This window comes from Protopterus annectens, chromosome 4.part0 (genome assembly GCF_019279795.1).
Source record: "Protopterus annectens isolate FY-2018-M chromosome 4.part0, PAN1.0, whole genome shotgun sequence".
NCBI lineage: Eukaryota > Metazoa > Chordata > Ceratodontiformes > Protopteridae > Protopterus > Protopterus annectens.
In genome coordinates this window covers 1,756,713,821-1,756,741,118 of record NC_056733.1, presented here as the reverse complement: position 1 = coordinate 1,756,741,118, position 27,298 = coordinate 1,756,713,821, and the positions used below count along the sequence as shown (strand labels likewise).

General features: G+C 42.5%; 1 protein-coding gene across 1 annotated transcript in view; it reads left to right on the top strand.

Moving 5' to 3' along the window:
- Positions 1 to 27,298, top strand: part of PSD2 (pleckstrin and Sec7 domain containing 2) — a 2,726,943-nt gene that overhangs the window by 903,829 nt on the left and 1,795,816 nt on the right. The window lies entirely within an intron of this gene.

Sequence of the window (27,298 nt, the reverse complement as noted above, 5' to 3'; positions counted from 1 at the left end):
GCCATAGAGGTAATAATAATAACATAATAAATGTATATACAGCATATTAGCAAATGTAAAACCTTATTAGGGCAAGTTAATAGTAAGGCATTATGCAAATGGATTGCAATTTGATAGTAAGGCATTATGCAAATGGATTATAATATTTGACTGGTATCCGAAATAAAATCCTGTGTGGTATAAAAATGTTTATTGTGTGAACAATGTCATAAAAATACAGTGCTTGACATTATCCAAAGGTTAGACTGTACAGACAAAAATTGTAAAGGTAAAGAACCAAGAAAAGTTATTATGTTGACATTATATTCAAATGTTAGACAGTTATGTTCTGTCACCAGATGTAAAAGGTTTATTTCAAAGTTGCAACAACAGTCAAATCAGTTACTGATAGAAACTAAAGTACATTTTGTTACAAAGAAATGTAATAAACTTCTAAAAGACAGACACAATGAGTTCAGGAAGCTTAGACAAGTTATACACACATCTTTTCAAAAGTGCATAGGAGTTTCAAATTCAGCAGAACAGCTTACTAAAAAATGTCAGAAAGACCATACAATATCACAGGAAATTCAACTTCAGTTGCAGGATAAAGGCAATAAATTAGCTCAACTGACAAAGACTGGGAATTTCCTGCATACACAGTTAATCTGTGCAAAAGAAATATATTTTATAATATGTTTATGTTTTGAAAATGGTTAAACATACATGGTAGGATGGTAGGATCTGATGTCTGGACAAATCATTCTTAAATGTTTTACTTTCATTCAGTTAAAGCAAGACATCTATCAGTACTACAGTAAAGTAAAGCATATGAATGCCATTCATTAGCTTAGTCAAAAGGTAAACAAAACTGTTCTAGTATATTATAATATATAAAAATTAAATAAAAATAGATGAGTAAAAATTTAAAGTCACAAGACATGACATGCTTGTATGATATACATATACAAGACAGACATGCATGTGTGTTCTTTTCATCTAGAGTACATCTGTTACAATACACAGGCAGACAACAGCAAATATAAATAATATAAATATAAATGTGTTGGTTAAACTAATATCTATTTTGTTTTTTACAATTTGTTTATAATTATATAGTAACACCAAACAGTTAAAATTCTGAATTTTAAAAAGAAAATCACAGATGGTATTAGTCAAACAGTTTTTGTAAAATTAATGGCAGGACAGTTAAATAGTTAAATAGATAAATAAATAAAAAATACTGAAATCCATGTAAGGTAATTGTAAAATGATGTCTATTTATGTTGTATAAATGCATAGTTATGCAAATCACATTAAAGGAAAAATGCTAAAAGAATTAACTATAGTTTACAGAATATGAAATGTGAGCTCTAACCTTCCTAGACTGAATGAATAGTTACAGGAAATGCTGGAAAGATAAGATAAACAAGACTGATTGCCAGATAAGTAACTTGAGTTTTTCTAAAACATCATTGTTATTAAAACATAATTGTTAAAATGTTTACAGGCAACACTATTTAGTAATTGTCATAAAATGCCACAATTGTGCATAGATGTCACTGATAATCTGTTTGCAAGTAAATGTTAAAAGGACAAAAAAAAACCTCAGTTGCATCAAGTACAGCCAGCAAATGGGCTATAGTATACATATAGTTCAAATCAATTGTGCAGGAGGGTGTAAATACCTACTAGAGGTAGAGGTAGTAAACAGCAAAAGCTTTAGAAAAAATTATCAGATCAGACAGGGGTCTATAATAATGTATAACCATAGTCTTAGGCTGACATACATTCTATTTTCACAGCATAGGGCAGGTAAACAGTGCTGAAGTACTACAGGGGGAGGGGTACTTTCTCAGTTTTACACTGACTGTATAAGAGGGAGGGGCACTTTCTCAGTTTTACACTGACTGTATAAACAGACTGTGACAAGGGTCTGAAATAAAGAGGGAGGGGCACTTTCTCAGTTTTACACTGACTGTATAAACAGACTGTGACAAGGGTCTGAAATAAAGCTACATAAAAATAAATAATAAGGGTCTAAAATAAAGCTACAGGAAAAAAAATATATATCTCATTCATTCTTGACAATACTCTTTTAGGTAGAGGGAAAAACAGGTATTAGTGTATTAGAAATACTGGTAAACTGGATTAAACCTGACAGGATAAGATATTTTACAAGTTGTTAATAGCTATCATAATGGTTATTATTGTATTGTTTAGCATTAAATTGTATTTACAACCTGTTAAACTATAAAGCTATACAAGAGATGGTTTAAAAAACAAGAGATGGCTTAAAACTGATTACAGCTATACAAAAGAGAGTAAAGATATGTAAAAAAATTGAGCAAGAATGGTCACTATTTTTAATAAGTTTTTGGCAAAACAATGTTGGTATAAAAAGCATGAATATTTTTAATAATTGTTGAGTATGTAGTTTAAAATAACAGGACATATGGATTTGGTGGCAATTCCACTAGATATTTCTAAAGAGACAAACATTTTCCAACATTGTGCTTAATATTAATGTTATTAAATTTGTAAGATTAAACTAAATGTACTTTACAGTCTTTGTATGTACAAATGTGGAAAATTTCAGTACAAATGATAGTCTTTGTATGTACAAATGCAAAAGAATTCAGTACAAATTAAATGAATGTCTAGTAATAAATATGTGTGAAAAAACAAGTTTTAAAAAAATGGGTCCAGTATACCTAGTAAATTGAAATGCATAAATAGCAAACAGTCTGTGTAAATACATACTGATCAGGATACATTGTAATCAGTATTCAACCAAGATGTTAATGGGCAGTTCAAAGACATGACCACAATGTTATGGTTAAAATGACATTGAAACTGTATATTTTCAGCAGTGTATAAATGCTTGTAGTAGCACATAGTTATTGTCTCTTATAGTTAATTCAACAGTTGCAAAGAGTTAATGAAACAATTCTAAGTCATAAATTAAATTCTGTGATTGCAAAATAATAAATTAATCAAGTAAAATTAAAACAGACACAGCTAATAACTGATAAAATATTTTCACAGAATGGTCTGCAAAAGAAAAAGTTGTTAAATACATTCAGTTTTGGTAGTAATACATGTTTTCATTGTATTAACTATGTAAAATTGCATTTTAACTTGTATCAAAAACTAAAGGTTTTGTTTCTTAATGTGTTTTTATATAAAATGTTTTGAGTATATTTAAAAACAGAGGAATTGTTAGATATTATGAATATAAGGGTGAAATTAATTATGTTGTAAATATGCTGAAAGAAAAAGTTTGCTTGAATATATGTATAGAGTTTACACTGTGCATTCATACTATATGTATAACAGACAGGCTTCTCTTCACAGCATCAGGAAATGCCTAAGAAAGCAATACTGGAAAACAAGCATTACATGATTTTCTCATGTTTGTAACAGACATCCTTTTTTATAAATTCAGCAATACGTGATGTTTTTCTAGTAGGAACAGCTTAAACAGATGTTTCCTTTCAGAATGGCATCCTCACATCAGCAAAAGTGCTTAAATCACAAAAGAACAATAGAAAAGTCTAAAAACAGACATTATGTGACTTCCCAGGAAATGTGTTCGTGACTAGCTTTCTATATAGCAGTTCAGTTATGTGAGAGAAGGACAGAGAGAGAAGGACAGAGAGAGGTATTTTGTCGAAGTCATCATTCATATCTGTAATGAAGGAAAACTTTGTAAATATATGCTACAAATCTGACAGACTACGTGTGGTTTGTTATAAAATAAGTTATCTGTAACTGTGCTTATAGCTGCAAAATATATTTCTTTATCAGTGTGCAATTTGAAAGGCTTGACAGATGGAGTCATGATGTGTCTCTGATTCAGCAGTAAACAGCACAGCAAGACTGTGTGTCTTAAGAAGACTTCAAATCCCACAGTAAGCAAGCACCAAGAAGCAAGCAAGCAGTAAGCAGAGAGCAGCTCAATATAATTTTTCAATGGTGACCCTGACGTGATACTTTGGATCCAAGAAGCACAATATAATTTTTCACATAGTTCCTGCGTCTACTGTCTTGGCCCTCTCCATCTGCAGGAAGACTGCTCCATCTGCCATTCTTTCAGTGGAAGGGTCATGACAGATAGGCGCAGGAAACTTATGGATAGGGGCCTTTTGAAGCCTGCATTCCAAGAGGCTCTGGATGCATCAGACCAGGCATCTAAATCCTCGAAGGAATCGAAGACGTCGGAGCCCATGTCATCGGCTCCGAGCTCTTCATTCAAAGTTCGATCACCGGTTCAACAGACTTCGGGGCCGAGTGTTGAACTGTTGTCAGTTACCGAGCCTCGAGTCTTGGAACCGGTGACGGAGCTTCCTCCTCCTGCACTGTTGAGGTCGGCTCCGTCTTCGATTCCTTCGACGCGTTCTTCCAGGCCCCTCTCCGACACCGATGTAGACTGCGTGGTGCAGAAATTGATGGAGAATACGGCCTTATCCAAACTCATCTCTGTCTCCTCCCAGTTGGTGTCGAGACTCGAAGGCCTTCCCTTATCTCCACCTGTTCCTCCTCCGAGGCCTATCCAGTCTTCGGAGCCGGGAGAGGCTGATCTGGTGATTGTGGAGCCCTCGGTGCTGGAACCATCTTTTTCTCAGTCGGCACCGTTCACCTCGACTCCGTCGGACCCAGTACCGGAGTCTCGGAGCCGAAGATCCATCCTTGGATCCGGGACTGAGAGTCGGACCGATGTTTCGGTTCCGACACTCCCTCTCGGAGCCTCGGCTCGGATCGACTCAGCTCCGTCCTCGGGGTCGATACCTTCGGTGCCTGTCTCGGGGATTCCTCCGATTTCTTTGGAACCGGGGGATACCTCGACTCGGGACCCTGGGGCCTTTGACCTCATGAGGAAGGTGTTGTCTACTCAGACAACCACTTCAGCAGAAACAGCTTCTCCTTCCCATAAAGGTCCGTTATCCTCCTCTGCACCCACGGCTACATCTAAGCGTCGAGCACCAGTGTCTCAGCTACCCCTAGAGGGTGCCCCTTCTTCCTCGGAGGCTTCATCGGATGCCCCCCCCGAGGAAGTTCCGAGGAAAAGATTGTGTAAGAGGAGACACTTGGATTCTCCACAAGAATCCTTGACATCGGACACTGACTTGGATGAGTCAGAAGGGTCCCCAAAATCACCCTCAGAGGATGTCTCCTTTTCTGACATCCTGGAGATCCTAAAGCAGAGAGGTGATTGGCAATCCCTACCCCCTTCTGAGGATGAGTCAGTCTTGCTGAAGGCATTCGGTGCTCGCCCTTCCTCCTCCTGGGTCACTCCGCCCTTCGATGAGTTGATGGAATTGATTGCTCGAAGGGCATGGGAGACACCTGACACGGTGGAGCCAGTCCCTAGAAAGCCTAATAAATATATTACTGCCCCCCAAGATAAGGCTTATCTAACAAAGGGAGTGCCAGTGGACGCTATGGTGGTGGCAGCGGCCACGAAAAAGGAGATGTCTGAATCTTCCTCATCTGTCCATCCGCCTAACAGAGATTCTAGTATTATGGACAGGTATGGGAAGCGCATTTTTAGTTCAGCGGCTTTTTCTATGCGATCTCTGAACTATTTGACCCATTTCACACGGTTACAGAGGGATCTAATCAAAGAGTTGGGAGATACCCTCCAGGGTACTACAGATGCTGCTGTCTCGGAGAAAGTTACAGCACATCTCAATACCCTTACATCTATTGCAAACTCATCCATGAGGCTGATCTCATACGCAGCCGAAGGGTCGAGTAGGGCAGCGGCTTCAGCGATTGCTCTTCGTAGACAATCCTGGATGCGCTTATGTTCCTTTGCGGAAGCCTTCAAGTCTTCCTTTACTAACGCCCCATTTGATGGTGCCACTCAATTTGGCCCCAAAATAAAGGAGACCCTTACCCGGTGTGAGCAAGAGGGAAAGACTCTGTCTGCTGTCGGAGTCCGTTTTTCCACCCCATCCAGACCGTACCCCAAAGGGCAACGTGGTGGAAAAATGTGGTTTCGAAAACCCCAAGGTTCTTTCCCAGGCACACAGGGTGATGCCCCCTCTAGAGGCAGAGGAGGGGGCAGAGGTGGAAGACGTCGCCCTGGCGGCAGAGGGGGTCCGCAAAACCAAGGTGACAGGGATACACTCCCCGGGAAACCTTTCCAGCACTCCTGAGAGGAGGCCCGACTGTCCTGCTCTGGAGGCAGTCGGGGGTCGCTTAGCTTTATACCCTCAGGCCTGGCAAAGTCTTACATCAGACAATTGGGTAAAAAGCATTGTTACCAGAGGTTACAGAATTCCCTTCCTATTCCCCCCAATTCCACAGAAAAGACTCCCAGATGTGCCGCCCCATCTGCGAGGCCCTGCAGCTATAGAAATTTCAAAGCTGCTAGAAAAAAGAGTCATCCAACCAGTCCCAGTGGACCAAAGAGGATTCGGAACTTACTCAAGGTTCTTTTTAGTTCCAAAAAAGACAGGGGACTGGAGGCCAATTCTGGACCTAAGCAAACCCAATACCTTCATCAAGAAAGAAAAGTTCCGGATGGTCACGCTTCAATCAATCCTTCCATTCTTACAGAAGAATGACTGGATGTGCTCAATAGATCTAAAGGACGCATACTACCTCATCAAAATGGCCAGGGCGTCCAGGGATCACTTGCGCTTCTGGCTGGGAGCCAGTCACTTTCAGTTTCGAGCCCTGCTCTTTGGTCTGACCTCAGCCCCCAGGGTTTTCACCAAATGTATGGCAGTGGTAGCGTCTCACTTGAGACGCCTGGGATTCCAGGTGTTTCCGTATCTGGACGACTGGCTCCTTTCTGCCACCACCGAGCGTCGACTGATTCAGGCCAGGGATTACACACTACAACTTTGTGTTCATCTCGGAATTTCCATAAATTTCAAAAAATCTTTACTACAGCCATCACAGCATATCTCATTCATAGGAGCAGAATTGGATATGCGTTGCTTAATTCTAAGGCTTCCTCCAGAAAGGATAGCCTCCCTACAAAACCATATATCTCTTCTTCTATCATCCAGAAAATCCCCACCGAAACTGGTTCTGAAGATTTTGGGTCTCATGGCAGCTTCTCTCATTGCGATACCCTTGGGAAGACTGCACATGAGAGTTCTTCAATGGCTACTGTTTGCACAATGGTCGTTCCAACAGTTACCCCTGACGCACGAAATTCATAGGAACCAAGTCTTATCAACTATGCAGAGAGGCCATGAGAATCTGGCAATGGGCGGAGTCCACGGGTCGCTTTCTGATAGCAACGCACATCCCGGGGTTATCCAACGTCATAGCGGACAGGTTGAGCAGAGCTATCCTGTTACCTCACAAGTGGTCCCTCAAACAGTCAGTTGCGAAGGAAATTTTTCGCAAGTGCGGCCAGCCTTCCTGCGATCTCTTTACGTCTCCAATGAACGCCAAATGCAGAAGCTATTTTGCCCTATTACCCCCTCCAGGGGAAGTCCCCAGGGACGCTCTGGTTCACGATTGGCCCACGGGTCTCCTGTACGCCTTTCCTCCTTTCCCCCTGATTGCAAAATTTCTGCAGAAAGCCAACAACCTGCAAAGGATGATTATCCTCATTGCCCCATTCTGGCCTCGTCAGATCTGGTTTCCCTTTCTTCTGGCACACCGAATTCGGGAACCCTGGATCCTGGACCCGGAGCCGGATCTACTGACTCACTCGTCAGGGGCTCCCCACCCATCGCTACTCTCCCTCAGACTAGCAGCTTGGCTGCTCCGCTTCCCTACTTAGCCAGGTCTGATCTTCTTTCCCCTGCAGTTCAGAATATACTGGTGGCTTCTCATAAAGCTTCCACTACAAAGATTTACACTAGTAAATGGAAGCGTTTTGTGCACTGGGCAAATACGCAACAATTGGACCCCGTGATAGCGCCTTTAAATAGGATCTTGGAGTTTTTGACCGAACTGTTCCACCAAGGAGCTTCTCCTGCCACTTTGAGAGTGTAATTGGCTGCCATTTCAAACTTTCATGTGGAAGAATGTGGGGCTCCTATTATGGCTCACAGACTTTGTAAGGCCTTTCTAAAAGGATCTTTCCATATTAGACCACCAGTTAGAACTCCTACATCACCTTGGAACTTGAACCTTCTTTTATCTCAGCTGATGCTACCACCTTTTGAACCAGCCTCTTCCTGTCCTTTGAAATTTTTGTCATGGAAGACCCTCTTTTTGGTGGCCATTACATCGGCCAGACGGGTATCGGAGCTTCAAGCTCTTTCCGTTAAACACCCTTATTTGATCTTTCACTCTGATAGAGTATCTCTTCGCACTAATCCGTCCTTTCTTCCCAAAGTTTGCTCTGTTAATAACATTAATCAGTCCATTGAGCTCCCTACCTTTTTCAAAAACCACTCCAGTAAGTTGGAATATATGTTACACAAGTTAGATGTTCATAGACAACTCAGATTTTACTTGGATAGAACAAAAGATCACAGAAAAACAGACCAGTTTTTTGTAGCCTTTGCAGACAGCAAGAAGGGTATGGCAGTTATGAAACGAACCCTTTCCAAATGGCTTTCCGATTGTATTATTTTTGTTTATGCTGCCTCGGAGCAAACTTTACCTATCAAGCCCAAAGGGCACTCTACAAGATCAGTATCTACATCCCTGGCTCATGCAGCCCGCCTACCGTTAGACACTATTTGTGCGGCTGCTACTTGGTCTAAACCACATACATTCATTACTCATTACAAAGTAGACAGGATTTCTAGGGACAGGGCAACCTTTGGTTCCACTGTGCTCAGGAACGTTCTCCCGTGAGTTCCTCAGGAACAGGGAGCTAGGGACGCTACCCAGGTGTAAGAACAAACGGCGACATTGAACACTCTCACATATAGAAGTTATGTCCTTACCATAACGTTCCATGTGGAGTGTTCATCTCGCCTTTGTTCTTACATTCCCACCCTCCCACCCTCAGGAAGTACGTCCAGTTTAGGTGTCTGGTTTGGTTCTCCTGCTTCTGCCTTTTTGCAGTTGTTGTGGTTATATTTTTCAACTATATTTGTTCTTGTTGGCATGAATGTGTTATATTCTCTCTGTTGGCTTCTGGTTTGCTTGCAAACTAGATCTGAGGTAAAGGCAGAGGGGGATTGTGGGAGTTAGGTTGGTCTCGAGCTTCTTCTCGATGCAGAGCTTTGCCAAGCGGCCGACACGGAGCCGAGGATCGGCTCCGAACCCAGGTGTAAGAACAAAGGCGAGATGAACACTCCACATGGAACGTTATGGTAAGGACATAACTTCTATTTATAGACGAGCTTGTCTCAATTTCAAAACACTAGTGATGTTGAGGGTGTCATTCAGACCTGGGTATCTAGTAGCGTCTAACCGGAGCTGCCAAAATAGTTCACGGTATTCTAATTTGACTCCCAACTACCCCCTCTTATTTCCGGTTGTACCTGTTCCAACACCATAAACTTTATGTCCATGTCCTTACACGTCAAGGAGTGTTTATAAAAGGCATTACTTTCCTTCCTTACATTGATGTCATTGAAGTGTTCGTAAACCCTTCTCCTAAACACCCTTTCGGTTTTCCCAATGTAAAAAGCATGGCACATGACACAGGAACCAAGATAGACCACACCCTTGGATCCACAGTTAAAATGTTTGTTGGAACGTAACTTAAATCTTCTAGAGGGAAGGTAGTAGGACCCCGAATTTAGCATAGCGGGACATTGCTTGCACATCCCACAGGGATAAGTGCCTAATTTCTTTCTATTGTGATTCTGTGGATCCTCTACCCTAATATCTAAAAGTTCTTTCAAATTCCTGCCCCTTTTCCTAACAAAAGAGGGGTAATTGGGCATAGAATTCTTAAGATCTTCCTGAAGTCTGAGAATGGGCCAATATTTCTTGATAATCTTCTCGATTTGATCTGAGTTGTTGGAGAAAGTGTGTATAAAACAATTTTTTCCTTGTAAAATGTGTTTTGAAGGGTTTGGGGACATCTCATTAACCCCCACCCCCAATAAAGGAGGATATTTATTTGCCCTCTTCTCAGAAATTTCTACAACTAGTGCTTCTACCAGGGCTTCCGGATATTGTTTGTCCATAAAAAATCCCTTTAAAATGGAAACTTCCTCATTGAAAAGTTCGTCCGTGCTGGACATTCATGAAGCCCTAATTAGTTGACCCTTCACTATCGCCTTCTTTTGATAGAAGGGATGTCCACTGTGGTAATTCAGGAATGCATTTGAAAAAGTGTTTTTCCTGTAAATCTTAGACTGAAAACAACTATTTGAATAATCCTTCACCAGTGAAATGTCTAAATAATCGAGTTGGTGTTTACTGATGTTATAAGTAAAACTAAAAAATGTGGTCGTCCTGTTGATGTAATGTATGAATTCCATTAAACTTCGTTCATTTCCCATCCACATAAAGGAGATATCGTCCAGAAATCTTCTATAGTATAAGATGTCCTGATACCATGTACTGGTAAAAATATATTTCTTTTCCCATTGGTATAATACCAGATTTGCGTACATAGAGGCACAAGAGGCACCCATTGCCACCCCTTTTTTCTGACGATAAAATTCCCCCTTAAAGTGAATGAAATTGTTTTCTAGAACTAATTCCATAAATTCCAGAATTAAATTAGTAAACTTGGCCCCCAGTTGTACTTCATTAGATAAGTAAGATCCTAACCACTCCAGGCCTGTGTTGTGTGGAATACTAGGAAATAAGTCGACCACATCAACAGTGACCATAAACATTTCAGGTAAAAATAAACTCTGATCCACTCCTTTGAGGTAGTCCCATGAATCCTTACATATGTGTTTAATTTTCTCTACGTGCTGTTTTAAGGAGAAGTCGATAAATTTGGCTAAGGGTTCTGTGACACTTCCACCCCCTGAAACTATAGGTCTAAATTTCAGGGGGTTCAAATTCTTATGTGTCTTTGGAATTCCAAAAATCTGGGCAACCTTGGGTTTTTTTACTAATAAATAGATGTTCTTCATTCCACATTGCTGCAGTCCTAACTATTGGGGTAGTCCGCTGTCCAGTCGGCCCGAATACCAAAGTATATGGCTGACGTCGGTCAGGGCGCATTAGACTGACGTCAGTACGTCAGGATACTAATGCGCATGACCGACGTCATATCCTCAGTCTTTTTTGCCGCATGGTCCGATGCAGAAGCAATTTTGCGAGTGCAGGTTGGCGTTCTGAAAGTTTCTGAAGTCAGAGTTTCAGACCGAATCAAAGTTGGCTAAGTACCCCGTTGGGGAATATTTTGTTTTTCTTGCCTCAGTATTTAACCGGATGTCAGAAAAAGTGAATAACTGTATTTCTTGTGGGAAACAGATACCTCATAGGGATTACCATACTTTGTGTATACCTTGTTTAGGGCCTGAGCACGACGTTGTTGGATGCCGCTCTTGTGCTAGATTTAACAAACGCACTATTAAGAGAAGGTTAGACTGTGCCAGGTTAGTATTTGGGAAGCGTTGTAATTATAAAATGCCGTCGGATGCTCCGACGCTGGCTTCGGCTAAAAAACGCAAAGTTAAAGCAGCAAAGCCTAGGGTGGAGGAACCGACAGTCCCAGACGTCGGTTCTTTGGAAGGCTCAGTGGAGCCGGAGGTTTTGCCAGGTGTCTCTTTGGAGTCTCAGGAAGAGACTTTACTGTTACAGGATGTATCTTCTCAGGAAGTAGGCCAGGCTGAGGGGGCTTCTCAGGTGGCTGTTCTTCCCTCTCTTCCTAAGGTGGTTAGAGCCTCTCCTTCAGTTTCCAAGGCTTCTTTGAGGGGCAGGCCAAGTTTAGCTTCTGTGGGGCTTTCTCCTAGTACTTCAGCATCTTTGCCTAAGAAACATATGCTTAAAATGGCAGAGGATTTGATTACTATGATTAGGGGTTCTATGCCCCCTCCTGATAAGAGGCCTAGGGTGGAACCTGAGTTTGAGAGTTTTGAGCAATGCTCGGAGGCTTGAGTCTTGGCTGAAGACTTGCAGGAGTACCCTCCTTATTCTGATTCTGATGTGGATGATTCTACTCCTTCTGCTTCTCCTCCTGAGGATTTTTCATTTTCAGAGACTCTGCATTCCATGAAGGAGCATTTTAAATGGGAAGGTCAAGATTTCTCTGATTCCAGGAAAAGGCTTAGGGAATTCTTGTTTTTACCCCAGCATAGGCCTTTAGCTATACCTCCTGTTTTGAATGTGGTGGATGATGTGTTTGCAGAGGCTTCCCTGAATCCTGATTCTTTGCCTCCTGCCCCAGTTAAACCGGATAGGTATTATAGGGTGCCTGAAGCTCATAAGTATCTTTTAAGAGTCCTAGGGCAGACCCAGAAACTGTCTCTCAGGGGCCTAAAGGTGTGAAGGCCTCAGTTGTTAAAAATCCTGTCCCTCCTGATAAAGAGGCAAGGGCTTTGGATAGATGGGGAAAGAAAGTGTATACTTCTTCCACTTTAGCCATGAGGGCGTTGAATTGTCAGTTTCACATGTTAAAATATCAGAATTATCTTCTTTCACAGTTGAAATCTAAGGTGGATGCTCTGGCTGAAGGTATTGAGTGTAAAGAGTTGCAGGATTTAGTTCATGTGTCTGAACAGGTAGGTAAACATTCCTTGCAGTGTGGTTTTGATGCTGTGCAGGCCTCCTCCAGGGTGGCTGCCACTGGTTCTGTTCTTCGAGGCACGCCTGGCTGAGAGATCAGAATTTAGCTGAGCATGTTAAGACAAGGATTTTGGATGCTCCTTTACAGTCTGATGTGTTGTTTGGTTCGCCTGTGGAAGCAGTTTTGAAGAAAATGGAGGACAAGGCTAAGTCTATGCAAACTGTTAAAGATTTTTTGCAGGTGCAGCCTCCGAAGTTTAGTAGAAATTGGCCTACTAAGGGATGGACTTATCCTGCTTATGATTCCCAGTCTAGGGGTAGGTCTAGACGTGGTAGGGGCAGAGCTCAGGGTTCTTTTAGGCCTAGGACAGGAGTTCCCCTGCTCAGACTTCTGGTGAGGGCAGGGGTCAGTCCTTTCGTAAGCAGACCCAATGACCTACCTTTTCAGCTGCCAGTACATTCTCGCCTGGCAGCACCTTTAGGAGGAAGGCTGTCTCTTTTCAAAGAAAATTGGGATTTAATTACCCAAGACAGATGGGTTCTGGATATTATTCACCACGGTTACAGGTTTTATTTCCATACCTTGCCTCCTTTCAAAGGCATGCCAGACATTCCTCCTCTTCAAAGGACAGAGGCTCACAAGCAAATTTCTCTGTTGCTCCAAATAGGGGCCATTCAGTCAGTTCCTGTGCCAGAAAGGGGCCTAGGATTTTATTCTCGCCTGTTCCTAGTACCAAAGAAGGGGAACACGTGGAGACCAATTCTGGATTTATCTATCCTCAACACTTATCTGGACATTCCCAAGTTCAAAATGTTGACGTTACAACAGCTTTTACCTCTGCTGGGCAAAGATCACTGGATGGTAACTTTAGATCTCAAGGAAGCTTACCTTCATGTGCCAATCAGACTAAGTTGCAGGAAGTATCTGCGTTTCGAGCTGGAAATTCTCATTATCAGTTCTCTGCATTGCCCTTTGGCTTATCTACTGCGCCCAGAGTATTCACAAAGGTTCTGGCTCCAGTGATAGCTTACTTCAGGCTAAAAGGAATCCAAATCTATCCTTACTTGGACGACTGCCTGATTCTGGCTCAAGAAAAAGAAGATCTTCTACAGCATCTGGAATATGTCATAGCAGTGCTAAGATGCCTAGGGTATTCTGTGAACGAAATAAAGTCCAGTCTAGTACCCTCTCAAGACATGTGCTTTCTGGGTGTGAGACTGAATACAGCAACCCAGATAGCCTTTTTAACCCCGGACAAACAAAAGAATCTTTCCAGTTACTTCCATCATCTATCTCTTCAGTCCGGGCTGACTGCAAGGACAGTCCTTCAAGCCTTAGGGTTCATGGCATCTTGTATTCTGGTGCTTCCCAATGCCAAACTGCATATGAGGAAGCTACAATGGTATCTCAAAATCTGTGGACACAGCACTGCCAGGATTTGGACACTGTCATTCAAATAATACCTTGCATTCAAAAGGAATTTTTGTGGTGGGCTCAGGAATGTCACCTAAACAAGGGACTCTCTGTGACCCGGCCAGAGGCAAGTCAGATTCTAACGACAGATGCCTCAGATGTTGCTTGGGGAGCTCATCTAAATGGAAAGTGGATACAAGACAAGTGGCCTGCCAGACTACAGCATCTACATATCAACATGAAAGAGATGTTAGCAGTTCAGTTTGCATTAATTGCTTTCAAAGAGTTACTTCTTCCAGGGCAGGTGTTGATTCTAACAGACAACACAACTGTCATGTGGTACATCAACAAACAAGGGGGAACACATTCTTACCCATTGTGCAGACAAGCAATGATTTTATGGGAGACTGTGCTCTCTCTGCAACTAACTCTTCAGGCAAGGTTTCTGCCGGGAGCACAGAACTCCTTAGCAGATGTATTAAGCAGACAAATCATGGATCCCCACGAGTGGAAACTGGATCTTCATGTATTTCAAAAATTGACAGTGTCATGGGGAACTCCAGACATAGATCTGTTCGCTTCTCCACTAAACCACCAGCTGCCAAAGTTTTGCACGAAGGGATTTCATCACACAGCTTGGAAAGTGGATGCTCTTTCTTTCAGTTGGAAAAATCTTCATGTGTATGCCTTTCCACCTCTGCCTCTTCTTCCAAAGGTGCTTCTAAAGGTCAGACGAGACAAGCCAAGGATGATTTTAATAGCTCCAGATTGGCCTCGGCAGCACTGGTACCCATTACTGAGGAGTCTGGTAAGGAAGCCTCCATGGCCTTTACCCTTGATTCCACACCTGTTGTCTCAGAGGGACGGTCATCTGCTCAATGTCAAGCTTCACTCTCTACATCTAACAGCCTGGCATATTCTGTTTTGAAAGACAGCAGGTCTCAGCTTCCTCAACAAGTTTTAAATGTGATTATGGAAGCCAGAAGACCTAGTACAAGGAAAGTGTACGCAGAAAAATGGAAGAGATTTTTGTTTTGGAGTGCAGCAAACAATTTGGAGATTACTGAGCCAAATTTGAGTGTGGCTCTTCAATATCTTACTGAGTTACTGGACAAAGGTTTGTCTTTCTCTTCCATTAAGATTCATGCTGCAGCAATTTCAGCTCACTATGATTGTGACCCACCATTGTTTTCGCATCCTTTGTTCAAGCAATTTCTTAGAGGGGCAAAGAATATAAGACCCCACGTAGAGCTCCTACTCCTGCTTGGGATCTCAATTTTGTGTTGGAGAAACTTACTCTACAACCTTTTGAGCCTCGGCTACTGCTGAATTAAAATACTTGTCATGGAAGACTGCTTTTTGTTGGCCATTACTTCTGCAAGAAGGGTTTCTGAGTTGCAGGCCCTTATGGCAGTGGAGCCTTTTTTGATTTTTCATAAGGATAGGGTATCTTTACGTACTAATCCTTCCTTTATGCCTAAGGTGGTTTCTAGTGTGGCTTTAAACCAAACTATTCATTTGCCTACCTTTTATGCAGATCCCCAAAATAACGGGAAAAGATTTTGCACACTTTAGATGTACACAGGCTATTGCGTTATTATTTGAGCAGGACTAAGGATTTTAGGCAGTCTCAGCAGTTGTTTGTTTCTTTTGCTTTGAGTTCAAAGGGCAAGCCTGTGTCAAAACAAACTATTTCTAGGTGGATTGGGTGTTGCATTACATTTTGTTATTCCCATCATGGCAAGGAGATTCCAGCTGGGATTAGGCCTCATTCCACTAGGGCTACTGCCACTTCCACAGCATTTCTAAGGGGTGGCAACTAAGGATATTTTGGAGGCAGCTACTTGGAGTTCAGTGCATACTTTCTCTAAGCATTATCACCTTCCTCTCTACTCTAAGTCTAGGGCTGGTTTTGCCACAGCTATTTTGCAAGGCATGTTGTCAGTGCCTGCTTCCTTATGATTTGCCAGCCTCCCTTACCTCTGCTTTGGGATTCTACCCAATAGTTAGGACTGCAGCAATGTGGAATGAAGAACATAGTACAGTTTTGTACCTACCATAAATGTAGATGTTCGAGGATCCACATTGCTGCAGTCCAATTTACCCTCCCTCCTTCCCCTCTGTGTTTAGGGGTGGTTGTGTAGGTGAGGTTATATTCTGCTAATTGTGTATATATTGTATATATATTTTTTGGTGCAGGTATTTTGGGAGTTTTTGTTTTTGGCCTTATCTTTTCAGGGTCTTCTGACATCTGGGGCAAGAAAAGACTGAGGATATGACGTCGGTCATGCGTATCCTGACGTACTGACGTCAGTCTAATGCGCCCTGACCGACGTCAGCCATATACTTTGGTATTCGGGCCGACTGGACAGCGGACTACCCCAATAGTTAGGACTGCAGCAATGTGGATCCTCGAACATCTACATTTATGGTAGGTACAAAACTGTACTTTATATAACTTTTCATTAATGACACTTTGCATTAAATGGTCATATAGTGAATAATTTATTTTTTATTCACTTTTTAATCCATAAGATTTTATAATGTGATACATGGAATGTTATACATTGCCAACTCAGATAAGAAATGTTTTTACAATGCCAGTTAGTAACTCTAGGTTTTAAATTGGAGTTTTGATTTCACCCCCGATGGTTAAAAGGGGTTACTGCACTTATTTGTATTATAAAACTATACATTTTTTTTACAGAATTGTGTTATGACATATTTTAATAGTTTGTATTCAATTTCAAGTTCATCATGCTATTCAGTCGCCAAGACATTTTTAGAAAATGAATTATTTTTAGAAAATGAATTATTTTTAATGATAATAAGAATGTATTTTAGAATTTCCTTATATGGTGATTTTCCTGTTGGGAAAGGTTCACGGGAAGTCATGTGATGATTCTGGAAGTATTTAATGTGAATGAACTTCCAGCAATGTTGTTTGCCTTGAGAAAGCTCGTATGTGGTCGAGTGAAAGCGCTTGGATGATATTGTGGATTTTTACTTTGCCTGGTTACATTAAAGGATCTTTTTGGAGACCTAGCAGCTGTTTGATTTCTTCATCTGCTTATTTTGAAAACCTTTGTTTACGTGCTTCCGGGTCCTGTGGTGCCAAGTGATTTTCATTCTTGGTTTGATTTTGCTTCTAGTCTTGGTGTTTTTTGTCGACTTTTACACATGGCAGAAGGAATGGAAGCCAGCGGCTTCACCCACACTCCGGCAGTACTGAGAGCCGATTGTGAAGATGCTGAAACAGCCCCAGTGTCTAGGGCTGAGTTTAAACAGGTTTTAACACTATTGACACAATTGACTTCTATGGTTCAACAGCAGACACAGTTAACAGTTTCCCAGATACCTGGGAACCAACAACAATTCAACAATCCCCCCAGAACACTTGCTGAAGTGGTTGGGTCTGGAAATGCTACTAGGAATGCTGAGATAGGGGGCAATCACAGTAATTCGAATTCGAATTGTTTTGACTATGTTAAATCAAACAACCAGACTGCTCCTGTGTCAAATGAGCAGGGGAAGTCCTTTGACTTCAAATCTTGGACAAAACAACAGTTTAATTTCAGAAAAGGTACTGTGCTTCATGATAATTATAAAAATCTTGATAATGTCTTTTTTGATTTTAAAGACAAACTGTATTCTTATAAGAACAAACAGATGGAAGTTGATTATTTAAATGAGTGTATTAATGTACAGAGAATTCCTAAGGGCTTGAGGTTTTTTAAGTTCCCTTACAATGTACAACATGGTTCTGATTTATATGACCAACTTTGTGAAATTTTCAACAAAGCAGGTTTAGACATGTTAAAATGCATGGTGATGGACTATGAGAAAAAAATGACTGTTTTGTTAAAAGATTTAGATGAGCTCAATGCAAATATGTTAAAATATGTAACTTTTAGCTCAGTTAAGAGGGACTATGACAAATTGTTTAGTGATGTAGACCAGCATTGTTTTAGGGTACTTAATTGAAAAATTAGGAAATTAGAGAGGGACCTAATTGAATATAAGGAAGGTAGAGCCTACCCCCCTCCCAATTATAAAAGGAAGAAGCAACAACAACACTACTGAAAATGTCTTTTATGAAAGGGGAGAAAGTAATAGGCAAGGGGAACCTTCAAGTGAAGGAAATGATAATCTCAGAAGAAGTGAGAGAATAGCACAGAAGAATAGGAATGTAACTACCCAGGATTTTCATTACCCCCTGAAGAGAGGGAGGGGGCGAAGGGAGCAATACAACAGTTGGAATCACCCGACAAACTAATTTCAAGAACTACATTGAATGAGGACAATAGCACAACATTATTTCAAGGGAAACAAATTAAACATAGGAAAGACAATTTTACTATTTTTAATTACACCGATCTATCAATAATAGACAATTTTTTTAGTTTACTTTCCAAGGGTTTTCATTATGTTCCCCTTAGGCCTTCCCCCATGGTTACAACCTTGATTGATTTAAAGCTTTTTATGAGGCAGCTCAATTTTAACTTATTGTTTAAAGATGAACAAAACTATGAAAAGACTCTTACAAGAAAAAGCACCTTCAACCCGCCTGTCCACCCCACCATTAAATTTTTTGAGGAGTTGGTTGAGACTGACATTAGGAAACTTAAGGAGAAAGATTATTTTAAAACAACTGACAATATTACTGAGGATGAGTTGACTTTAATTAAAAAGCTCAAAATGGAGGGGTGTAGGGTCATGAAACCGGACAAGGGGGGAGGTGCTGTCTTGATGTACACCTGGGACTATGAGGCTGCCTTGCACACTGTGTTACAGGATACTGAACAATATGAACTTGTCTCAAGAAATGCGATCAATATAGCTCAAGCTAAAATAAATTATTCACTATATGACCATTTAATGCAAAATGTCATTAATGAAAAGTTATATAACTATTTATTAGTAAAAAAACCCAAGGTTGCCCAGATTTTTGGAATTCCAAAGACACATAAGAATTTGAACCCCCTGAAATTTAGACCTATAGTTTCAGGGGGTAGAAGTGTCACAGAACCCTTAGCCAAATTTATCGACTTCTCCTTAAAACAGCACATAGAGAAAATTAAACACATATGTAAGGATTCATGGGACTACCTCAAAGGAAAGGAGTGGATCAGAGTTTATTTTTACCTGAAATGTTTATGGTCACTGTTGATGTGGTCGACTTATTTCCTAGTATTCCACACAACACAGGCCTGGAGTGGTTAGGATCTTACTTATCTAATGAAGTACAACTGGGGGCCAAGTTTACTAATTTAATTCTGGAATTTATGGAATTAGTTCTAGAAAACAATTTCATTCACTTTAAGGGGGAATTTTATCGTCAGAAAAAAGGGGTGGCAATGGGTGCCTCTTGTGCCTCCATGTACACAAATTTGGTATTATACCAATGGGAAAAGAAATATATTTTTACCAGTACATGGTATCAGGACATCTTATACTATAGAAGATTTCTGGATGATATCTCCTTTATGTGGATGGGAAATGAACGAAGTTTAATGGAATTCATAGATTACATCAACAGGACGACCACATTTTTTAGTTTTACTTATAACATCAGTAAACACCAACTCGATTATTTAGACATTTCACTAGTGAAGGATTATTCAAATAGTTGTTTTCAGTCTAAGATTTACAGGAAAAGCACTTTTTCAAATGCATTCCTGAATTACCACAGTGGACATCCCTTCTATCAAAAGAAGGCGATAGTGAAGGGTCAACTAATTAGGGCTTCACGAATGTCCAGCACGGACAAACTTTTCAATGAGGAAGTTTCCATTTTAAAGGGATTCTTTATGGACAAACAATATCCGGAAGCCCTGGTAGAAGCACTAGTTGTAGAAATTTCTGAGAAGAGGGCAAATAAATATCCTCCTTTATTGGGGGTGGGGGTTAATGAGATGTCCCCAAACCCTTCAAAACACATTTACAAGGAAAAAATAGATGTTAAGTTGTCTATCTCGCCTTCATTCTTGCTGGATGGGTTCGGCTCCGACTCGGCCACTCTAAAAGCTCGAGAGTTGGTTCCACCGGCTCGAGGCCCCCCTTATATCCCACAATGCTAGGCGAGAGTTACCTCAGATCTCGTTTGCCGCTACAGCTTCGAGGTTGGTTTTTCTACCGGTTCCTGGTAAGTACTATTTCTTAGTGAAATCAGTCTTTAAAAACCCCTTTAAGTTAATATATTTACTTAGTTTAGTGTAGTTAGAAAACTTTTTATACCTTCCCAAAATATTTTCCGTTTTTTTCCCTCAAGAACCTTAGGTTCTTCCCTTGGGCCTATTGGCCTTTCCTTCCCTAGTGGAGTGTGTGTGCATTATTTTATTAAAATTCTAGCACTGTTTTTTATTATAAGTTAATTTTGACAGGGTGTAACTAGTGTGTCTGTGTGCGTGTTTGTGTACACCTGTTCAAACAAAATGTCTAAAGAAGCAAAGGTCTCCGGATTCAAGAAGTGTGATGCGTGCTGTCAGAAAATGTCTCTGACAGACGCTCACACTTCTTGTGTCTATTGTCTGGGGCCTTTGCACCTGCAGGACTCCTGTGCTGTGTGCCATGGCTTCAGCCCCAGGGTCCTGCAGGAAAGAAAGAATAAATTGATTCTTAGAGGCTTACTCAAGCCAGAGGATTCCCTGTCTGTTTCAACAGGGAAGCCCTCTAAGGCATCTAGGTCTTCGGCTCCGCTACTGAGCCAAGACCTAAGGTTTCTCAACCTTGCCTTCATCGGCTCCGGCTGGAGCCGATAAGTCTCAGTCCACAGTTTCTGTGGCCCCTCGGCTCCGGCCGGAGCCGAGGTAGTAGAGTTCCGTGTCGGCTCCAACCAGACCTTCGGAGCCGACAACTAGGAAGAGGTCCAGGTCACCATCTCTTGGCTCCGTTCATTCGGCTCCAGGATCTCCCCTGCTGTCTGAACGGAGCCAAAGATCTCACTCCTCTAGGTCATCGAGGCTATCGGATCATGACCTTCAGAGGGTAGTGAGTCGACTACTTAAGTCCGAGGCACTGGCCCAGATGCTTCAGAGCCCGACTCATCAGTCGATGCCTGCCCCGGTCCTTCAACATATTCCTCCTTCGACTCTCTTGAGCTCGGAGCCGGGTCGTGTCGGAACCGAGACTGTGGTTGCGTCGGAGCCGATACAATTGTCTTCGGCTCCGTCGTCGGCTCCGTTTTCTTCTTTGGAAGAATCTCGGCGTCGGACTTCCCTCGTCGGCTCCGAGGGGGTGAGTGGCATCGGACCCTTGTCCGACCCCCCTCTCCCTCTCGGTGCTTCGGCGCTGGTGAGTTCGGCTCCGACATCGGCCTCGGAGCCATCACTGTCGGTGCCGAGGGGGGTTCTTAGCTTCTCGGAGCGGGGACCTCTGGCTCTGCCTGACAGGGGTGCGTTCGAGGTCATGCGGAGTGTGTTAGAGCCTGGCTCTACTCCACAGTCGGCTCCGTCTGCCCCTCCCTCTATGGTGCCTCAGGCTAAGTCGACTCACTCCCTCATCCCGGACCGCAGAGAGCCAGCTCCTCAGGAAACCCCTGTGGGGATTTCATCCTCTTCCGAGGCCTCTCCTGATTTGGCAGAAGAGCCCCCTCGGAAGAGGAAGTGTAAGAGGAAACACATTGACTCACCTGAGTCCATCACGTCAGACAGATTTGGATGATTCTGAGGGTTCCCCCCGTTCCCTTTCTGAAGATGTCTCATTTGCAGACATTCTGGAGATCCTGAAACAGAGGGGAAATTGGCCAGCCCTCAACCCTTCGGTGGACGAATCTGTGTATCTTGAGGCGTTTGGCTCTCGTCCTTCCACCTCCTGGGTGTCCCCCCCCTTCGACCCCCTCATGCAGGTGGTTGCTAAGAAGGCATGGACGGCTCCTGATTCAGTGGACCCCACTCCCAGGAGACCCTCTAAGTTCATAACAGCTCCAGCAGACAAACAATTTTTAACAAAAGGAGTTTCTGTGGATGCTATGGTGGTAGCTGCTGCCACTAAGAAGGAGCTAGCTGATCCTTCAGTACCTGTCCATCCACCTAACAAGGAATCTAGGTCCATGGATAGGTACGGGAAGCGGATGTTCTCGTCAGCGACATTTACCATGCTCGCTGAACTACTTGTGCCATTTTACTCGTCTTCAAAGGGACTTGATCAAGGAAGCGAGTGAAATGTTAAAGGACCCTACAGCTGCGGGTTTCCAAGATAAGATGAACACGCAGCCGGCTACCCTTAATTCCATAACCAACTCCTCCATGCGCCTTCTTTCTTACGCGGCTGATGGAGCGAGCAGAGCCGCAGGAACAGGTGTGGCCTTACGTAGGCATGCCTGGATGCGGCTATGCAATTTTGCGGACCCCTTCAAGACGTCTTTCACGAACTCCCGTTTGATGGATCATCCTCTTTGGTCCTCAAGTGAAAGAAACCTTGACTAGGTGCGAGACTGATGGCAAGACCCTTTCTGCCGCCGGAGTCCGTTTTCTACTCCTTCCAGGCCTTACCCCAAAGGCCAGAAAGGTGGAAAGATGTGGTTCCGTAAACAATCTCAAGGGACTTCGCCTGACGACAGAGTCGCTTTTCCGCCAGAGGCAGAGGCGGGAATAACAATGGTAGACGCCGCCTAGGGGCAGGGGGTCCGAGAACCAGGGCAATCGGGAAGCCTTCCTGACAAGCCCTTTCAGCATCCCTGAGGTGTTGCCCGACTGCCCATCTTCGGAGGCAGTCGGGGGAAGATTGTCACTGTACCCAGAAGCCTGGCTATCCCTGACTCAAGACAAATGGGTACAGTCCATCATTTCCGAAGGCTATTCTATCCCCTTTCTTCGCTTTCCAAAGCAGTCAAAAAAATCCCTTCCAGATGTTCCACCCGCTCAAAGGGATTTAGCAGTTTTGGAAATTTCAAAACTGCTTGCAAAAAGAGCAATTCAGCCAGTTCCAGCAGACCAGCAAGGATCCGGAATCTACTCAAGGTTCTTTTTAGTTCTAAAGAAAACAGGGGACTGGAGACCAATTTTGGATCTCAGCATCTTGAACAAATCAGTCAAGAAAACAAGATTTCGGATGGTCACGCTGCAATCCATCCTTCCCCTTTTGGGCAAAGGAAACTGGATGTGCTCTATAGACCTTCGGGATGCGTACTATCACATAAAGATGAACAGACGCTCCAGAAGATTCCTCCGCTTCAGGCTGGGAACCAGTCATTTTCAGTTCAGGGCCCTGCCCTTTGGTCTCACCACTGCCCCCCGGGTGTTTACCAAATGCATGGCAGTGGTAGCTTCTCATCTGAGACGACAAGGATTCCAGGTGTTTCCATATTTGGACGACTGGCTCCTTACAGCTCCCACCAAGCATCTCCTTCTGATGGCCAGAGATTACACTTTTCGCGTTTGTCAAAAGCTGGGTATTTCAATAAATTGCGAAAAGTCTGTTTTGTCGCCTTGTCATACTATTACCTACATAGGCGCAAATCTAGATACAATAAACATGTCTGCAAGGCTAACACATCAGAGAATATCAGACATTCACAAATTGGTATCACTCCTTCTCAACAACAACAGAATCAAAGCCAGGTTAGTTCTAAAGGTGTTGGGAATTATGGCAGCGGCCATACCTCTGCTTCCATTAGCCAGATACCACATGCGGATCCTTCAGTGGATGCTTTTTACTCAATGGTCATACCAGGAGCTTCCAATGTCTCACACCATTGTGATCACGCAAGCGTGCAAAAAACATCTCATGTGGTGGATGTCTTCCCCCCAGCTCCTGTCGGGGAGACCCTTTGTTCCACCTCCTCCGGTTGCTACTCTGACAACGGATGCCTCCCTGATCGGGTGGGGGGGGGCATTATCAGGGCAGGACAGTCCAGGGCACATGGCAACCAAACGAATGCCACTTGCACATAAATGTTCTGGAGATGAGAGCAGTGCTTTTAGCGTTGCAAGCCCTTCAAGACTCTCTTCCCTTGGGAACAATTGCAATCCAGACAGACAATATGTCTGTAGTGTGGTACATCAACAAACAAGGCGGAACCAGATCATACCCCCTGTGTCGAGAAGCACTCAGACTGTGGCAATGGGCGATTTCTTCTCAGCGTTTTCTGATAGCAACGCACATCCCCGGGAAGTCCAATCATATTGCGGACAAGTTGAGCAGAGCTATACTCATGCCTCACGAGTGGTCTCTGAAAGACTCTGTAGTGAGAGAAATTTTTCTCAAGTGGGGTCAGCCTTGCTGCGATCTTTTTGCTACTCCCCAAAACAGCAAGTGCAGAGAATATTTCACTCTATTCCCTTTACCAGGCCAACCCAGCAGAGACGCTCTAGTCCAAGTTTGGCCCCAGGGACTTCTGTATGCATTTCCTCCTTTCCCACTGATCTCTCAAGTAATACAGAAAGCTATCGCTCAGAAGGCCTCATTGATCCTCATTGCTCCTTACTGGCCTCGACAAGTGTGGTTCCCCTTTCTACATCGTTTTCTTTTGGAGCGACCTTGGAATCTGGACCTAGTTCCAGATCTTTTGATCCATCAGTCGGGTCAGTTTCATCGCTCCCTCCCCTCTCTGAACCTCACTGCTTGGTTCCTCCAGTTCCAACCTTAGCCAGGCTTCCTCAATTATCTCACTCTGTTAGAGATATATTGATAGCTTCCCATAAATCTTCCACTCGAAAGATTTATTTGAGTAAGTGGAAACGCTTCTCATATTGGGCTCAAGGAAAGGACATAGACCCTTTCACCGCTTCCATCCAACTAGTTCTTGATTTTCTAGCTGAACTCTTCCATGCAGGTTCATCTCCCTCTACACTTAAAGTTCAATTGGCAGCTATTTCTAACTTTCATGTGGGCATTTCTGAATCTGCCCTAATGTCCCACAAACTCTGCAAAGCCTTTTTGAAAGGAGTTTTTCTTCTCAGACCTCCTATAAGAAATCCTCCTTCTCCTTGGGACCTAAATTTAGTTCTTGCTTCTTTGATTCTTCCCCCTTTCGAACCTGCAGCTTCCTGTTCTTTAAAATTATTGTCATGGAAAACTCTTTTTCTGGTAGCTATTACATCAGCTAGAAGAGTTTCAGAACTTCAAGCACTCAGCTGTCGTCCTCCTTATCTTTTGTTTCATAAGGACAGAGTATCCTTACGAACTAACCCGTCCTTTTTGCCTAAAGTGGTATCGGCATCAAATCTGAATCAATCCATTGATCTACCAGTCTTTTTTCCAGAATACTCCAATAGGTCTGAACAAAAATTACACTGCCTGGATGTTCACCGTCAATTGAGGTACTACTTGGATAGAACTAAACAGTTCAGAAAATCTGATCAGCTGTTTGTCTCCTATGCGGAGAGCAGAAAGGGACTTTCAGTTTCAAAGGTATCATTATCCAGATGGCTAACATCATTGATTTCCCTTGTATATGAGATTAGACATCAAAAGCTGCCTGATAAACCTAAGGCTCATTCCACCAGAGCTTTGGCTACTTCTTTAGCTTTCCAAGACAGACTGCCTATTGACACCATTTGTGCAGCGGCTACTTGGGCTACTCCTCACACTTTCATCTCTCATTATAAGTTGGATTTAGCTTCTAGGCATAGAGCTAACTTTGGTTCCACTGTTCTCAGGAGTCTGTTCCGTTAGGCCACCCGGGACAAGGTGCTAGGGACGCGGTCCCATCCAGCAAGAATGAAGGCGAGATAGACAACTTAACATATAGAAGTTATGTTCTTACCATAACGTTCCATGTTAGTTGTCTTCTTCTCGCCTTCTTCTTGCGCCCCACCCTCCTTCCCCCTGGCCTGGACAGACCTAGAGGAGTTGTGATTGTGACCTCTCTTTCTACCACCTCTTTCTTAAGACATATGCTGTTGGGCATATTTCCTGGTTCAGGATGTAGGTCACCCTTCTTTCTTCCTGTTGTTAGAGGTGGACTCTGTTTATAGTTATACTGTTACTATATAAGCTGGGGTTAGCTTACAAACGAGATCTGAGGTAACTCTCGCCTAGCATTGTGGGATATAAGGGGGGCCTCGAGCCGGTGGAACCAACTCTCGAGCTTTTAGAGTGGCCGAGTCGGAGCCGAGGTTGGCTCCGAACCCATCCAGCAAGAAGAAGGCGAGAAGAAGACAACTAACATGGAACGTTATGGTAAGAACATAACTTCTATTTTTATACACACTTTCTCCAACAACTCAGATCAAATCGAGAAGATTATCAAGAAATATTGGCCCATTCTCAGACTTCAGGAAGATCTTAAGAATTCTATGCCCAATTACCCCTCTTTTGTTAGGAAAAGGGGCAGGAATTTGAAAGAACTTTTAGATATTAGGGTAGAGGATCCACAGAATCACAATAGAAAGAAATTAGGCACTTATCCCTGTGGGATGTAAAAGCAATGTCCCGCTATGCTAAATTCGGGGTCCTACTACCTTCCCTCTAGAAGATTTAAGTTACGTTCCAACAAACATTTTAACTGTGGATCCAAGGGTGTGGTCTATCTTGGTTCCTGTGTCATGTGCCATGCTTTTTACATTGGGAAAACCGAAAGGGTGTTTAGGAGAAGGGTTTACGAACACTTCAATGACATCAATGTAAGGAAGGAAAGTAATGCCTTTTATAAACACTCCTTGACGTGTAAGGACATGGACATAAAGTTTATGGTGTTGGAACAGGTACAACTGGAAATAAGAGGGGGTAGTTGGGAGTCAAATTAGAATACCGTGAACTATTTTGGCAGCTCCGGTTAGACGCTACTAGATACCCAGGTCTGAATGACACCCTCAACATCACTAGTGTTTTGAAATTGAGACAAGCTCGTCTATAACATAGTTTAGCAGAACATGACATCTATTGTTTTATTCACTTTTGAATCCATAAGATTTTATAATATGATACATGGAATGTTATACATTGCCAACTCAGATAAGAAATATTTTTACAATGCCAGTTAGTAACTCTAGGTTTTAAATTGGAGTTTTGATTTCACCCCCGATGGTTAAAAGGAGTTACTGCACTTATTTGTATTATAAAACTATAAAAAATTTTTACAGAATTGTTTTATGACATATTTTAATAGTTTGTATTCAATTTCAAGTTCATCATGCTATTCAGTCGCCAAGACATTTTTAGAAAATGAATTATTTTTAGAAAATGAATTATTTTTAATGATAATAAGAATGTATTTTAGAATTTCCTTATATGGTGAAGCCCTAATTAGTTGACCCTGTTGGGAAAGGTTCACAGGAAGTCATGTGATGATTCTGGAAGTATTTAATGTGAATGAACTTCCAGCAATGTTGTTTGCCTTGAGAAAGCTCGCATGTGGTCGAGTGAAAGCGCTTGGATGATATTGTGGAT